Below are 18,651 nucleotides of genomic sequence, written 5' to 3' on the forward strand. Positions count from 1 at the left end.
GCGGGGGTCGTGGGTAAGGATCCCGATTACCCTATTTCTACTCAGTTTCCTGACTCCCTCTCGGGGCTGGCGGGAGGACTCGAGCGGCTGAGTCGCTGAAGATTACGAATTCGCTCGCAGAAAGGCCAAGGGAGCGCGCATTGTCTGTAGAAGCCCACCCCATGTGGTCTCTCATCTCGTTAATAATGGCTGTTTGTTAACAAGGATGCGGAGGTTAAATAATCCGGGTAGAAGATTAAACACGCCTCATCGAGGCACTGGGAGCCGAGTCGCACGGAGACCTGCGCCGAAGCCGCCCAGCTCGCTGGAGCCTGGAGGAAGGTGGGAATAACAGCCTGCGAGGAGCCTTGGGGTGGAGGAGGAGGGACGGTCTAGGCCGCCTTTACAGGGTGTTCCCGGATAAAGTCAGCGCAGGCTCAACGCCTTGACCGCCTTGACCGTGTTGAATAGAAAATCCATATGGGCGCCAGCCCCAATGAAGTGTGGATGTCAAACCCTGCCAGTAGTCTGCTGGAGATCAGAAACGGAGGCCCCCGTCTGAATCCAGGGTCCCTCTTTGAGGAGAGGTGGCTACCTGCTGCCTCCCAGGCCTTGCAAAGTCATACCTCTGGGAAGTAAGGGGCATTTGTGCCCACATGGGAACAACACTGGATTGAAAGACAAGATGAGGCTTCTAGCTTGGGCTGTGCCCCTAAATAGCTGTGTAATCTGTATTACATCATTTTCCTAGCTTCGTTTTCCTACTGTAAAGATAGACAGGAGATAGGGCTTGACATAGATGATGTACAATATTTCTTTTTCTGTCCTCCAGCTCTCACCAGAGTTGGGAAACTGGGCTTCTTATCAGATACTCTGTCTCCATGCAGCCTTGAAGCATTCAGTCAAAGAGGAATTTATTTAGCAAATATTTGAGGGCCTACTGTGTGCCAGTCACTGTGCAGTGTATATTTTTTAACTGTGAGAGCAGAATATCAATTTGTATAACCCTGTGTGTGTCATTCCCAAATATAATATTTTGTAAGGAAGACAAGGGAGAAGGAACTTGAGGGACAGAGTAGAATAAAATGTGTGTGAATGTGTAGGATAAACTGTAGAGTGAAGGGAAAAGGAATCAGTACAAGAAGAATAGAAGTTGTTGAGATGGCAAGGTAGTCCGTGAAGATAAATACTGCGGTAGCTCCTTGATAGAGAGTTTGTTTGGGGAGGCAGAAAGCAGGTCCTCTCATGGAGTCCTAGTGATTCGACAGTGAACAAAAGGTGAAGGATGCCCTAATTTGACTGGAGAGATCCATGACTTATGCATCTAATATTACCGAGATTCTATTTATCTATTGTTTCAACAGAGTTCCATTATTTAGTTAGTACCCAAAACACGTCACTCTTGAAATCCACCAAACAGGGACTGAGCTGCTAGGCTGGGACTCTTCAAGCTTCTGGCTGATGGGCATCTGGGCTCAAGGAAGGCACTGGGTGAGCACTCCATGGAGGTTTTTTGTCAGGTCAGCAGTAACTGTGGCTCCTACACTTCTCTGCCTTCGGTTGGAAGAGCCAGAGACTAGATTTGTGGTGCTGGGCAGTAGTGTTGAATAGCTAACATTTATTGAGTGCTTGTCACATGTCATTCACTGTCCTATGCTTTCCATGTGTTATTTCATTTAATTCTCACAACAACCCCTTGACGCGAGTACTATTATAATTCTAATTTTACAGATGAGGAAATTGAAGCACAGAGAGTTAGTGACTTGCCTGTGTCACACAGCTAGGCAATCAGTCTGATTCCAGAGCTCACACTTATAATAACTTCACTGAAGTGGCCTCTGTGGTATAGTCTGGCAGCTAAGGGCAGACTGAGAGTGTATTTGTCCAGAAGTTGCTAACATCTGAAGTGGGTTTTAGATAAGGGTAGGTAGTGTAGGAAGCAGAATGGGCTGTTTCTAAAGATGCAACTCCACACTGCCTTCCAAAAATACAATCTCCAATTTCTTTGGTGAACATTCAATGATCAGTTTAGTCCAATGAATGAATCAATAAACATTGATTGAGCACCTACTGTACGGCCAATAACAGACTTAGATTTGCACTATATTTTCTTTCTCCTCCAACTTGGTGCTGATGTGGCTTTGATTGTGTTTGCAGCCTATTGCAACTGATTTGTGTTTTGCTTGAGATGAACTCATTAGCTATGAAAACTGTGATCAGGGTGATTTTGTGGTAGGAGATACAGTTGCTTTGGAAAGGAACCTGGAAAAAGAGAGCTCATCACTTATCTGATTTGGAGCTTGTACATCTTTAGTAGCTGAAGCTTTACATTGTACAAGATATAAAATATAAACATTTGACATCTATTTCTTAAAACATAAACCATTCAAGCAACTTGAAAGGACAGATTCTGGAACCAGAGTTCCTGGGTTTGAATCCCTACTCTGTCACTTACAAGCTGTGTAAAAATGAAAGTTTCTTAATCTCTTTAAGAGCCAGTTTCTTCATCTGTAAAATGGCAGTCGTAACAATAGGACTGTAGTAGTTACCTACTGCTGTTACCCCAGAACTTAGCAGCTTAAATCAATAAACATCGTCTCAATTTCTGTGGGTTGGAAATCTTTGCACAGCCCATCTGGGTGTCTGTGGCTCAGGGTCGGTCCACTGGTGCTGTGGTCTCATCTAACGGCTCAGCTGAGGGAAGATCAGCTTTCGAGTTCAATGCCGTGGTTGTTGGCAGGATTCGATTCCTTGCTGGTGGGTTGTTTGTCTTCCTTGGCTGTTGGTTGGGGGCTTATTTCAGTTCTTTGCCATGTGGACTTCTCCCTAGGATAGCTCAAAACATGGCAGCTGGCTTTCCTCAGCGTGAATACACTGGACAGTGTGTGTGTGCACATAAGAGAGAGAGAAAGCCCAAGACAGTAGCCAGTCTTTTTGTTACCTAATCTTGGAAGTGACATTCTATCACTTTTGCCATATTATATTCATTCGAAGTGAGTCGCTAGATCCAGCTCCAGCCCACACTCAAGGGGAGGGGATTACACAAGACATCAAAACTGAGAGGCTGCGATCATTGGAGGCTATCTTAGAGGCTGCTTCCCACAGGCCCTATCTCATAGGGTTATTGAGAGGATTATAGGATTTTATATATATGAAGAAGGTGGGACAACACCTGTTTGCTCTGATCCCATAGTCATGCTTCTGATTCAACTGAGCGCTCATTTCTTCAGCTAGACTCTCCTATTTCAAGTTATTTTTTCTTGCAAAGCTGTGTAAAAGACTGTAGGAAGGGCAGGGCAGAGTTGCTGCTGCAAGGAAAATGGGAACAGGAAGCAGAATATAAAGAGAATAGAATGGAAGATTTAGAAAAACTCCAGGGGAGGGTGCCTGGAGATAAAGTCAAAGCAAGGAGATTCTTGCTAGCTGGCCTGTTCCTTGTTTTTCAAAAGTGTTTTCCCCTGCATCAACCAAATACTGCTTGCACTCTTCTACTTGTATTCATACTCATTGATGTTTGTATGGAGGGCTTACACTTGTTAATTAAGCATTTTCACATACATTATCATACTTAATTCTTACCACAGCTAGGTGAGACAAAAATTATTATCAACGTTTTAGAGATGAGAAAAAAAGTCCAGTGTGATGGTTAATTTTATGTGTCGACTTGACTGGGCCACAGAGTGCCCACATATTTGGTTACACATAAATCTGGGTGTATCTGTGAAGGTGTTTCTGGATGAGATTAACTTTTGAACTGATAAACCAAGCAACGCAAATTGCTCTTCCCTGTGTGGGTGAGCCTCATCCAATCCATTGAAGACCTGAATAGAATAAAAGGAGATAAGCAAGAATTCTCTCTCTCTGCCTGTCTTCCAGTTGGGACATCAGTTTTCTTGTGCTTTCAGACTCAGAGTTGGACTGGAACTTACACTATTGGCTCTGCTGGGTCTGCATTTCTCAGACCCCATAATTATGTAAGCCAATTCCTTATAGTAAATCTCTTTACATATCTCTATCTCTATCTCTGTCTCTATATCTCTTCTTTTGGTTCTGTTTCTCTGGAGAATCCTGACTGACATAGCCAGAAAGGTTGCACAGCTAGTAAATGGGGGGGAATCCAGGGCTCAAATCCAGTTTGTCTCACTCCAGCCCTTGGTTCTTTCTGCTACACTCTGCTGCCTCAGCTGCCCAATTTCTCTTCATCATGAAATTACAGCCTCAGCTGGAGCCATGGAAGGTGACATGGCATCATTGTGATGCTGGAGGTGGGGAGGCCATATGTCAAATACTAGGTTAGGGCTCCCAGCACTGCTTGACCTAGTTAGTGAAGTCGACTTGGATAAAAGCAGACTCAAAAATGGCAACCAGGAGGTCAAGTTGCTGCACCGAAAGGGGCTCAGTCATGATTCCATAAACTTTTGGTACTAGGCTACTCGATAAGGAAAGTGGAGCTCAGTAGCAAAAGGACAGAAGCTGTAGATGCCTTATTACCCAGCAGTCGGGGGTGAAAAATAAAAGCTGTGGGACTGGTAAGAGGAACTGGTGAAGAAGGATAGGACAAATAAGACTCACAGGTTTGTTAGGCTGATGATGTTCAGGTTAGGGCCACAGTCCCAGAGGGGAAGACTGGAGTCCCAGGCAGGAAAACATGGCTGAGACTTAATCGCCCCTGTCCTGTTGTACCCTTCTTCTTTAGTAAAAGAACGCCTGTTTTTAGCTGGGCAAATGGCCACCTATAATAAAGGCTACATTTCCCAGGCAGCTGGATGTGGCCATGTGACTATGTTCTGGCCAATAGGATGTAAGCCCATCTGGAGAGTGTGACTTAACAGGGAAACATCCTTAAAAGGAGGAGAGTATACCTTTCCCCTCTTCTTTATTCTGGCTGAAATCTGACATAAGGGATGGAACTCAAGAAGCTATCTTGGACCATGAGAAGGAAGCCATGTGTTGAGCAAGGTAGAATAAGATAGAAGAATCCTGGGCCTCTGACACTTGGAATTCCCTTGGACCACCTATCTCTGGACTTCTTTTTTTTTTTTTAAAGATTGGCACCTGGGCTAACAACTGTTGCCAATCTTTTTTTTTTTCTTCTGTTTTATCTCCCCAACCCCCCGCTGTACATAGTTGTATATCTTAGTTGCAGGCCCTTCTAGTTGTGGGACGTGGGATGCCGCCTCAACATGGCCTGACGAGCGGTGCCATGTCCGTGCCCAGGATCCAAACCCTGGGCCGCCACAGCGGAGCGCGCGAACTTAACCACTCAGCCACAGAGCCAGCCCCGTCCACTGGTTTTATTGTATTTCCCCACCTGCAGAGGAATCAGACTTGTGCATAACACAGTGGGAGTACCACAGAAACCCAGATGACTTCATATGGCTGTCAATTTGGAGGTGGACATTTAATGGAATGTTTCATTTGTGTGTTATGAGACTGCCTGTCTCTGGTTTGAGAGGATGGAGTGTGACGTTTACACAGGTTCTGAGAAGCAGCAGAGGGGAATTCTGGGGTTTGCTTGTGGCATATGCTCGTTTCCTGGACTATTTATGGGAAAGTATGTGTCAGACTTTTAATTTCTTAAACTTTGCATTCCTTAAAACCTTCCTACAATGAATGAGGTTCAGATCCACTTCCCACGACCCCTCTATCTGCGATACTACCCAGGAACGATCTTCATATTGGAGTCGCTACCTTGTGAGGATGGGCTTCACAAAACTTTTTAAAGGTTCTTAGAGCCTTTCAGGAGGCAGTGTCCGCTGAAGGATAGTTGCAAATGTAACTGACTGCTATTTTAAGTATATCTATTTCTGGATGTGTGGTCCAGGTTGGCCTAGTGGTGGAATAGTACTTTACATGAGTGATGAATTTGAGATGGATTCCTATCCTCAGCGACCAATTGCAGCCCTCTTAATTTTTCTCCTCATCTGTGAAGTTAAGTCCCAGTGACAAAAAGGGTTAGTTTGGACCTTTTTCTACAATGTAATTTTTAGACATTGTGCCTAAGAAACTGCCTTGACTTAGATAGTGAGTGTTTGAGTGCCTTGTTGATGGACAATCTCATTGGTTAAAGGAAGTTACCTTGGTTATTGACTAATACTTCTAGTTTAGGGCAAGTTCTGTGCCTTTTTCTTTCCTCCCTTCAAAGTCAATTATTCCAATTTCAGGACAAAGCAACACATTCTTGGGAGCAGGGGTATGTGAAATAGCTTCGGTTTTGGCTTTTGGCATGCTGTAGACACTCTGCCTTTATCCCATTCTTCAGGCCATGTCTCCTTTCCCATCACACTGAGTCATGAAATACACCATGACTGGCACAGAGACCTAACAGTGCTATGTGGCTGGGGTGAGAGTGATTGATTTCCAAAATTTTGTTTATCAGTCACTTGGTACAGCACAGTAGGTTAGTGTGTATGTTGATTTTGTGAAAGTTGAAAAATTAAGCTTTTTCAGTCTGGTTTATCTGAGAGGAAAATGTTTTATCTAAGAATCTAAAAAGGAGCCACATTAAAATGAATATTCTTGTAAGAGTGTCAGATGGCTTTCAAAGAGTTAAATCTTAAAAGAACGCTTTCTCATTTCAAGGATTTTATAAGCACTGGTTGTAAATATTTGAAAGGTTGATATGAATTGACTTAATTTTATCTGCTTGGTGGGAGCATGAAAAAGATTTATTAAAAAGTGAGGGGGGAGGGCAAAAGGGGTGTTTAGGCTCACATGTGAGGGAATGGACTATAATTAGTTTTCGGGTGGTGAACATGATGTAATGTTCACAGAATTTGAAATATGATGTACATCCGAAAATTAAAAAAAAAAAAGTGAATCACACTTTGCTAATGATGTCTGCTACAATTTTGAAAATATGTTATTATTTAGACAATTTTGATCTAACACATATTGGAAATCCAGCTTTAGACTTCCAGTATTCATGTCAAGTAGTAGTCTCTATGCTTGATTTCTGTCATTTAATTCTCCTACTGTCTCTTTAAAGCATCTGCTAAAATGAACAATCAACCTATATGATTTTCAATTTCCATTGCAACCAACATTCATCAAGGATCTCTGTTCCTTGTAAATTCTGTGGAAGCTTCAACACTGGTTTTTGCTATTGCTTCAGAGAGTAATTCGAACTCTTCAGTTGAGAAAGCAGAACAAACACTTTCTAAAACAGCTCAAACGGAAGTAGATCCAGATTCATTAAAAATATAGGTGCTTACTCAGTAACAAAAGAGGCGACCTGATGTCAAGGAAAAGGTGTCAGCTTTGGAACCAGGAAAACCTGAGTTCAAATCCCCTTTCACCAATTATTAGCTGTGTGTGAAGATGAACTTCCTAAACCTCAGGATCTTCTTTGAGGAAGAATACCTTCTAGCTCCTGTGTAATAAGAAATGTAAAACTGATAGCAATGCCACAAACTTCCTGCCTCCCTGCGAAGACCAAGTAATTAGTAACATGCATCCTTCTGACAATTCCGGTACCTGAAGATAAGGTAGGAAGCTTTGAAGTGCAGGCTGGGTCAGCAGGGGTAATCGTCCCTGGAGGCAAGGTATACCTAAAATCTTCTTGGAGTGAGAATTGCAAATCGTATCGCTAAATACGTTTACAATCCTGTCTGGACCATTTTGAATTTTGGAAATAAGGTGATGGGAGGCACAGCGGCTGGCACAAAGACTTTGAAGTTGGTTCCTTCTGCATGGTGAATTTTTGGGTGAAAAATATGCAGAAAAGCCAAGCCACTGGCATAGGCCAATGCCCAGGGCACTCAGGCCACGGCCACTTTCTGGATATGTGAGGTCTCCTTCTTTCTCTTTTCTCAAGAATTCCCAGATAATTTTCAGAGAGTCAGGTTGGGGATTTGCGTCATGGGGACAATTCCAATCTCACTCTGTTCCCCACCCTCACTCAGGCCTGTTTCTGGCCTGGAAAGACACTTCCCCTTATCCTCCTCCCTCCACACACAGCTAGATTAGTGTTTTTCAAACTCTTGAATGCTTCTTGTTGTAAAGAAAGACACCTTACATCAAAGCACACACCCGCCCCACCCCCGAGATAAAACTGTGCTAAAACAATGTTTATATTTACTCATGCACTCTGATGGTTTCTCTTCCATTCCATTTAATTCCATTCTATTTGAAAACATGCTGGTGGTAACTCACTAAATTTCTTAACTCATTAGGGGGTCTTGAACCACAGTTTGAAAAGCGCTAGCCTTAGATGACTTCTCCTAGGTGGCACTGGCACACTAGAGAAGATTCGAACACTAGAGAGCAGCCCTACATTCACCCTCCCTACCCACACAGCCCTAAATCTTGTTGGGGCTGTAACTGGACCACAAAGACTGACCTGAACTTGATTAGGCATTTGAGAGCTGTTCATATACCTTCTATAATTTTGGAAGCCCCAGAAGTTTCCAGACTGGACTTCCAGCTCCATTCTCAAGGTACAGCTGATTTGGAGCATAAAGCTATGGACCTGATAGCTGGAAGGAACTTTCTTGAGGCCCAAATGTTTATGGAGGAGGAAACCGAGGCCAGGAAGATTAAGTTAATGACCTTATGTCAGAAAAAGGAAAGAAAGTATTGACCATGTTCACATTAAAGTTAAATGCTGGTTCTCATAGCCCTGTCTTAATCCTTCATAGAAAGTCCTAAAACTTACCTAGGTGGCCTGTCTCAGCTCCTTTAGGCTGTTGGATACTTGGCCTGGCTAGGTGCAAAAGTCTACACCTGAAGGGAGTGTATTCTCCATTTAAAACCCAAGGAAGTAGTTTTCTTTCAAAGTCAGGTAGAAGCCTGTGCGGTATGTTACAGGGGATTCCCACCTGCTCCCCTTTATGTGGTGAGGGATGGGAAAGGGCAGAGATGACGCAGAATTTAGGAGTTTGCTGAGGTATTTGGAAATTTGTTTCAGAGCAGGGCTTCCCAAGTTTGAATGTGCATCCCAAGTACTTGGGGACTTGTTAAAATGCATATTCCCAGGTTAACCGCCAAAGAGTCTCGACCAGGTCAAGGGTGCAGCCTAGAAATCTGGGGTTTTTTTTTTTGAATTTTAATTGTGGTTTAAAAATATCTCATGTAACATTTACCCTCTTAACTGTTTTTGACTATACAGTTCTGTAGTGTTAACTATAACCACATTGTTGTGTAACAGATCTCTAGAACATTTTCATCTTGCAAAACTGAAACTCTATACCCATGGAATAAAAACTTCCCACTTCCCTCTCCCCCAGCCCCTGGCAACCACCTATTCTACTTTGTTTCCATGATTTTGGCTACTCTAGATTTCTCATTTAAGTGAAATCACACAGTATTTGCCTTTTTGTGACTGTCTTCTTTCACCCAGCATAGTAACCTCCAGGTTCATCCACGTCGCCTCATGTGACAGGATTTCCTTCTTTTTTCAGGCTGAATAATATTTCATTGTGTGTATATGCTATATTTTCTTTATCTGTGGACAATTTGGGTTGCTTCCACTTCTTGGCTATGAGCATCTTTCCACTGTGTCCAGTGAGTCTCTTTATCTTTTGAGAAAAACCGGACTAGATATAGTAGATGCTATGTCCTCAGAGTCATGATATTTTGTTTACAGACACAGTATCATTTAGGCAGATAAATCCTCAATTTGTATTGCTGAACTCCACATATATTTATTCCATAAACTCAGAGGTCTTTCTGGACTGACTACCCTCTTCCACTCAAGACTTCATGGCCCTCCTTCCATCCCAACTTAAAATTCCTTTGACAAATCTGTGATTAGAGAGTTAGCAAATAATGAACATCTACTACCCCAAAGGTACCTGTGGGTAAGATGCTCAGGTGACTCAAGAGTGAACCCATATAGATTTTCAAGGAGATAATAACTGCTAGGGGGCAAGTTTCCGTGGAATTTATATACGTCTGTGTCAACGTGTGTCCTGGCCTGTCTTTTCTAGGCTGTTTGGTAAATAGCCAGGGAGGATAGAGATAGTGTCTTACTCCTTGGCAGAGGGTGGGATAATAAAGATAATATTTCCCCTTGGAGCAAAAGCTAGGCAGGTTTGCTGGCAGTTTCCTCCTAAGATTGGGGGATTCCTAACCTCAGGGTACCTCAGTTGTGACACTGTCTGTGCAGCACCCACCTGAGCCCCTCTCCATCACCCCCAATGGGACTTGGAAGACAAGGGGACCTGATGCTGCCTGCTATGCCATGAGTAATAAAGTCCTTAGTTTCTGGCCCAGGAGTCTTGTGTCTTCTGCCAGCATCTATGAAATGGTAGCAGGTTAACTTGTTAGCTTGCAAGCAGGAGAGAAATCTCAGACCCTTGCTGATTCTTGACTGTGGACTGGTAAGGCAGTGTAGAGAACCGTAAGCGCTGTAAAAGAGATCAGACAGAATAATTCGGCTATTTGCAAGAAAGAGAGAATTTAACTTCAGCTAACGAGGGCAGGGAAATGAGTTAGAAAGGCATCAAGAACAAGGTAGTTTTAAATTGGAGATTGAAGGACGTAGAATTTGAAATACCAGGATGGAGGGGAGAAATGCCTTCCAGGAGAAGGGAACCTCGTGAACCTAGTACTGATGAGGGAATGGGGCAGGGGTGGGAGTGGTGGGTGATTAGGAAAAGAAATTTCAATGACTAGTAATTAGGATTTATGAAAGACAAGGTTTAAGATCCTTCATAGCAAGACTCAAGTCCAGGCCTTTGGGTCTTCTGTTTAGGTCATTTCTTTACTAGTCGTTTTTTTTTTTTTTTAAATAATCGCCTTAAAATAACAACAATAAAAAACAATATGTTAACCTAATTAGTAAAATTGATTTTTTTTGCCTATAGTTTTATGAGTTTTTATGCATGTATAGATTCATGAAATCACCATCACAATCAGGAAAAACTTATCACCCTCTGAAACTCCCTTAGCTATCCCTATGCCATCACATCATCCCCCAGTTCCTAACCCCTGGAAACCTCTGATCTGGTCTCCGTCAGTATAGTTTTATCTTTTTGAGAATGTCATTTAAAAGGAATCATACAGATCATATGGTATGTAACCTTCTGAGACTGATTTCTTTCACTCAGAATAATGAATTCGCCATTTATCCAAGTTGTGTGTATCAATAGTTCATTCCTTTTTTATTGCTAAGTAGTGTTCCATTGTATGAATGTACTACAGTTTGATTATCCATTAAAACTGTTGAAGCGCATTTGGGTTGTTTCCAGTTTTTGGTGATTATAGAAAGAGCTGCTTATAACAAATGTGTACATGTCCTTGCATGAACCTAAATTTTCATCTCTAGGGTAAATATCTAGGCCTTGGATTACCGGGCCTATGGTAACTGCTAAACTGTTTTCCAGCAAAACTGTGCAATTTTGAATTCCCACCAGCAATATATGAAAGTTCTAGTTGGTCTACATCTTTATCAGCACTTAATATTGTCAGTTTATTTAAAAAAAAATTTTTTTTTAAAGATTTTATTTTTCCTTTTTCTCCCCAAAGTCCCCCAGTACATAGTTGTGTATTTCTAGTTGTGGGTCCTTCCAGTTGTGGCATGTGGGATGCTGCCTCAGCATGGCTTGATGAGCCATGCCATGTCCACACCCAGGATTTGAACTGGCAAAACCCTGAGCCGCCGAAGTGGAGCACACCAACTTAACCACTTGGCCACGGGGCTGACCCCTCATTCTCTTAACAGTGTCTTTTTCAGAGCAAATGTTTTTAAATTCGCTAAGTCTAATTGGTCAATTTTTTCTTTTATGAATGTGCTTTCAGTTTTATATCTAAGAACTCTTTGACCTAATCACAAAGGTTTTCTCCTACGTTTTTCTTTTAAAAATTTTGTGCTTTCATATTTTATATTTAGATCTATTCTGAGTTAATTTTTTTAAGATTTGAGGTTTAGGTTGAGGTTCCTTTTTTTTTTACATGTGGATGAGCAATTGTTCTAACACCATTTGTTGGATGGATTGTCCTTTCTTCATTTGCACCTTTGTCAAAAATCAATTGACCATATTTGTGTGGGACTGTCTCTGGACTACCTGTTCTGTCTCACACCACTACCACACTGTCTTGATTACTGTGGCTTCGCATGATGTCTTAAAATCTAGTAATGTGTTTCCTCCAACTTTTTTTCGTAATTGTTTTGGCTATTCTAACTTCTTTAACTTTCCATTTAAATTTTAGAATCAGCCTGTCTATTCTTACAGAAAAGTTCTTCTGGCATTTTGATTGGAATTGCGTTTAATCTGTAGATCAATTTGGAGAGCACTGACACCTTTACTATGTTGAGTCTTTCAATCTTTGAACACGGTATGTCTCTTCATTTATTTAGGTCTTCTTTGATTTCTGTTATGACTGTTTTGTAGTATCCAGGATATACAGATTGTACATATTTTGTTAGGTTAATACCTAAGTATTTAATTTTTAAAACTATTGTAAATGGTACTGTTTTAAAATTTTGGTTTCTAATTGTTTATTACTAGTATATAGAAGTGTGATTGACTTTTGTATGTTGACACTATATCTTGCAACCTTGTTAACTACTTTACTATGTCTGGATGTGTTTTGTTTTTTTTTTTGGATGTGTTTTTTAAAAATAGATTCTTTGGGGCCGGCCTGGTGGCGCAGCGGTTGAGCGCGCATGTTCTGCTTTGCCGGCCTGGAGTTCACCAGTTTGGATCCCGGATGGGGACCTGCACACTGCTTGTCAAGCCATGCTGTGGCAGGCATCCCACATATAAAGTAGAGGAAGATGGGCACGGAGGTTAGCTCAGGGCCAGTCTTTCTCAGCAAAAAGAGGAGGATTGGCAGCAGATAGCTCAGGGCTAATCTTCCTCAAAAAATAAAAACAAAAATAAAATAAAACAAAAACAAATAAAAATAGATTCCTTGGGATTTTCTATGCAGACAATCATATCATTTTAGAACAGGAACAATTTTATATCTTTTCCTCCAATCTGTATGTCCTTTATTCCTTTTTCTCATCATATTGCATTGGCTAGGACTTCAAGGTAACTTTCATTAGGAGTGATGGGAGTGGACATTATTGCCTGTTTCCAGTCTTAGAGGGAAAACATTTAGTCTCTCACTATTAAGTGAAATTATATCACTTATATAGTTATATATAAATCATATGTAGTATGACATTACCTGTGGGGTTTTTGTAGATGCCATTCATATAGTCAAGAAAGTTCTCTTCTGTTCCAGTTTGCTGAAGTGTTTTTTTTAAAAAATCATGAATGGATGTTGAATTTTGTCAAATGCTTTTTTTTTTTTTTCCTTCAATTGATATGATCTTATGGTTTTTCTTCTTTAGACAATATACTTGATTTTAAAATATTAATCAGCCTTGCATTACTGGGATGAACCCCACTTAGTCATGGCGTATTATTCTTTTTATACATTGCTGAATTTGATTGCTGATAGTTTGTTGAGGGATTTTGAATCTGTGACAGTGAGAAACATTGTTTCTATAGAAACATAGAAAACTATGGGTCTATAGTTTTCTCTTACTGATTTTGTATGATTTTGTTAAGATACTACTGGCTTTATAAAATATTTTGGGAAGTGTTCCCACCTCTTCTATTTTCTGGAAGAGATTGTGTAGAATTTGTATATTTTTCTTTAAATAGGTGATAGAATCCACCAGTGAAACTATGTGGACCTGGAGATTTCTTTTTCTAAAGCATTTTTAACTACAAGTTCAATTTCTGTAATAATTATGGCACTCTTCCAGTTATTTGTTTAATCTTAGATGAGTTTTGGTATTGTTTGTTCCAAGAGTCAGCCTATTTGATCTAAGTTGAAGAATTTATGTGCCTTAAATCATTAATGATATTCCCTTATTATCTTTTTAATGTTGCAGCCTCTGTTGTGGTATCTCTCTTTCATTCTTGATATTGGTAATTAGTGTCTCCTTTGTTTTTTTCTTTGTCAGTCTCGCTAGAGGTTTATAAATTTTATTGATCTTTTCAAAGAACTAGCTTTTGGATTAATTGGTTTTCTCTGTTTTTCTGATTTGAATTTTATTGATCTGTGCTCTTATTTTTATTATTTTCTTTATTCTGCTTGCCTTGGGTTTATTTTACTGTTTCTTTTTCTAGTGTCTTCTGGTAGAATAATTGATTAGAGACCTTTCTTCTTTTTCTAATTTATTTAACAGTATAAATTTTTTAAGCACTAATTTAGCTGTGTCCTACAAATTTTTATTTGTTTTATTTTCATTTTTGATCATTTAACAATATTTTCTAATTTCCTTTGAGAATTCTTTGACTCATTAACTATTTAGAAGTGTTTTTTTCAACGTCCAAGTGTTTGGCGATTTTTCTGTTATCTTTATATTATTGATTTCTAGCTTAATTGCATTTTGGTCAAAGAACATGCTTTGTATAATTTTAGTTCTTCTAAATTTGTTAAGATTTTTTTAAGACCCAAGATATGGATCATAAAACTGTTCCATGTGTATTTAAAAAGGATGTGTATTCTGCTGTTGTTGGGTAGAGTGTTTAATAAATGTCAGATATCTTCAATTGATTGATAATGTTGCTCATGTCTTCTCTATTTTTACTGATTTTGTGTCTACTTTTTTTTTATTGAGTTCATAATAGTTTACTTATTTTTTTGTTTTTGTCTTCTTCTTTTTGTTTTTGCTTTTTTTTTTTTTTGGTGAGGAAGGTTGGCCCTGAACTAACATCTGTGCCAATCTTCCTCTATTTTGTACGTGAGACACTGCCACAGCATGGCTTGATGAGTGTGTGTAGTCCGTGCCTGGGATCTGAACCTGTGAACCCAAGGCCACACAAGTGGAGCACGCGAGCTTGACTACTACACCACCAGGTGGGCCCTTCTGTCTACCTACTTGATCAACTATTGAGAGAGGAGTGTGGAGGCCTCCAACTATAATTGTGAATTTGCCTGTTTCTCCTGTCAGTTCTGTCAGTTTTTTCTTCATGTATTTTGAAGTTCTGTAAGTGTATGCATGTTTAGGATTGTTATGTTTTCTAGGTGAATTGACCCTTTTATCATTATATAATGTTCCTCTTTGTCTCTGGGGATTTTCTGGGCTCTGAAGTCTACTCTATCTGATATTAATATTGCCACTCCTGCTTCCTTTTGATTAGCATTTGTGTGTTTTTGTTTTGTTTCTTTCAACTTTCAATTTACCTATATCATTAAATTTAAAGTGAGTTTCTTATATATTGTGCATAGCTTGTTTGGTAATGTTTTTTAAAAATCTATTTTGATAATCTCTGTCTTTTAATTGGTGTGTTTAGACAATTTACATTTAATATAATTATTGATATGATTGGATTTATGTCTACCATTTTTTATTTTCTGCTTTTCCCCTCTTCTTTTCACTCCTTTATTTCCCCTTTCCTACCTTCTTTTGGGTTATTTTAACACTTTTTAGTATTGCATTTTAATTTATCTAGTTTGTTTTTTGACTGTATCATTATATCTCTGTGTATATTTATTTTGGCAGCTTCTCTAGGGATTGCAACATACATAATTCTTCACAATCAACTTTTATATTTTATCATTTTAATATTTTGTCACTTGAAGTGGAATGTAGAAATTTTACCACCAGAGAGTTTCTCCCCTTTGTGTTTTATTTGTTTTATGTATCACACTGATGAAAATTGAAAAACTCGTAATAAATATTTATAATTTACGTTTATGTTTAAATTATATTTATAACTTTTGCTTTCAGCCATCAAACATATTTTAAAGAACTCAAGAGAAGAATTATCTTTTACAGTTACCCAAATAATTATAATTTCTATTGCTCTTTCTTCATTCCTGATGCTATAAGTTCTCTTTTAATATCATTTCTTTTCTGTATGAATAATTGACTTTAGCAATTCTAGCTGGTCTGCTGGCAACAAATTCTTTTAATTTTCTGTCATCTTAGAATGTATTTCGCTTTCATTCCCGAAGGATATTTTTGCTGGATATAGAATTCTTGGTTGACAGCTCTTTTCTTTCAGCACTTTAAAAAATGTGGTTCCACTTCTGTCTTGCCTCTATGGTTTCTGACGAGAAATCTACAATCATTTGAATTGTTATTCTCCTGTAAGTAGTGTGCCATTTTTCTCTGGCTGCTTTCAAGATATTCTCTTTGTCTTTAATTTTCTTTTTTTTTTTAAGATTTTTAAAAAAAATTTTCCTTTTTCTCCCCAAAACCCCCTGATACATAGTTGCGTATTTTTAATTGTGGGTCCTTCTTGTTGTGGCATGTGGGATGCTGCCTCAGCATGGCCTGATGGGCAGTGTCATGTCCATGCCCAGGATTCTAACTGCTGAAACCCTGGGCCACTGAAGCGGAGCGCGCAAACTTAACCACTCAGTCACCAGAACAGCCCCTGTCTTTAACTTTCTGCAGTTTGATTATGTTGGCTATGGGTGTGGATTTCTTTCATTTTATCCTATTTGGGATTTATGGTGCTTCTTGAATCTGTAGATTTATGTCTTTCACCAAATTTGGGACATTTTCAGCCATTATTTCTTCAAATATTTTTGCTTCACTGTTCTCTTTCTTCCTCTCCTTCTGGGACTCTGATGACATGAATGTTAGACCTTTTGATATTGTTTCACAAGTTCCAAATGCTCTGTTCATTCTTCTCCCAATCCCTTTTCTTTCTGTTGCTTAGATTGGATAATTTTTAAAATCTATTTTCAAGTTCAATGAGTTTCTTCTGCTATCTCCTTTCTGCTACTGTAATGAGCCCTTGTAATGACTTTTTAATTTTGATTATTTTACTTTTAAGTTCTAAAATTTCCATTTGGTTCATCTCTATATCCTCTATGTCCTTGCTGAGATTTTTTTTTTTTGGTTCAAAGTGTTTGCCCTTATTTCTTTGGACATCTATATCAGAGTTACTTTAAAACCTTTTTCAGATAATTCCAATATCTACTTAATCTTTAGGTTGTTATTATCTTTTCTTATGTGATTTTAGATTTTCCTAGTTCTTCATATTTCAAGTAGTTTTGGATTGTATCCTGGATATTTTGAATAGTATAAGACTCTGGAATGCATTTAAATCCTTTGGAGAATATGGATGTTTTTGTTTTATCAGTCAATCAATCCAGTTGTGCTTAGACCCCAAGTTCTAACTAGTCTCACATGGGTTGTGGTTTCAATGTCAGTTCCATTTTCAAAGCTTTTGTAGAGCTATTTGGATCTGTCTTGCATGTGTGCCTCCCAGTGGCCAGTCTGGTGGCTGGGCAGTGGTCTATCTATTTAGCTCAGTTCTCAAAGTTTTTCATAAGCTGTTTAGGATCAAATCCACACATACACAGGTTAGAGACAAGCCCAGGAGTTCTAAAAAACTTTATAACGGTATCACTTTCCCAAGTTCCATTATCCCTGCAATCTCCCTGGAGCTTTCTGATTCCCTGATGTTCACGTGTTCCATCCTCTGAGCAGAAAGCTGGGGCTTTATTTATCCAGTTTTGCCATATGCTTCTTATGACTGTGCCAGTGTCTGGGGCCAAACAACAGGAAGACAGAGAGAGAAATAAAGTATTGGGAATTCATGTTACACTCTTTAGGCCATAGTTCCTTGGATCAGAGAGGAAAGGCTCTTTAGATACCTAAAGAACTGCCACCATTATGGATTTGCTTGGAGTGACTGGAGTATGAGAAAATGGAGAAAAGAAAAGCAAAAAAAGAAAAAGGGGGGAATTCCCCCATTTTCTCTGAGAGCTATGAGTCCCCTTTTGTGCTCCTCAAGCCATAACTAGAGTGCTTCTCCTGGAGCTCTCTTTGTCAATGCCCTGGTATCCACTCTGGGTTTTGGCTTCCTTGAATCCAGGCTGAGGAATACCAGAGGAAAAATGGGAATCTTACCACCAGTTTGGTGCTATCTTGAACTTTGTTATTTTTCTCCTCTTTGCCTATTCCTGTTTATTTTTCAGAATCCTCTATGAATTCTGTCCAGGTTTTACAGCTGCATTCAGTGGGAGGAAGAAAGTAGAGTGTGCTCCCTCCACCTTATCCTGAATTGGAAGCTCCCCTCTACTACTCTTGAAACACATGAGGATTTTACTTCACCTATTCGTAATAAAAGGATGGAAATAGCCTAACGAATTTGAAGTTCCCCTTCAGCTCTAGCATGCTCTGATGTGACCAATCTCATTTCTGTGCATTAATGCCCATTATAGCATGGATTTCCCTTCACTTCTAGGAGGATGCTCATGAGGAAGACCTGATATACGGAGAATTGCTGTCTGGGGCCAAATATTAGGCATTTCCTAGCTAGCTCAATAGATATTTCTACAGCTGGTAAGCAAAGGAAAGTCTTGGGCACAGACCTGTCATTTCATTAAAAGTAGAACATCCTTACGGTCTTGGGTTCTTTCCTGTGCTTGTTGTACCAGATTCAGTGTCTATCCTTCCATTCTAGCCTTGGCTAATGTCATGTGCCTCTGAGGACCATGCTTTCCTTCAGTGTTCCTGAAATTTCTTAAAATAGGGGCCCTGAGTGGAAACAAATACTCATATTGTGTTTGTGCTATTTAGACATTGACTTAGAATATTAGAATCAAAATGAACGTATTATATTCTAAAGTCTTACAGAGTGTGTTTGGTAGACAGTTCCTCTAACTCAGTATTTTTCTGGCTGGGAAAATATCAAGCACAGATCCCTTTTCCTAACACAACTTGTAGATGCCATTTAAAAAATATCTTTGCAGGGGCTGGCC

This window comes from Equus przewalskii, chromosome 4 (assembly GCF_037783145.1).
Source record: "Equus przewalskii isolate Varuska chromosome 4, EquPr2, whole genome shotgun sequence".
Classification (NCBI taxonomy): domain Eukaryota; kingdom Metazoa; phylum Chordata; class Mammalia; order Perissodactyla; family Equidae; genus Equus; species Equus przewalskii.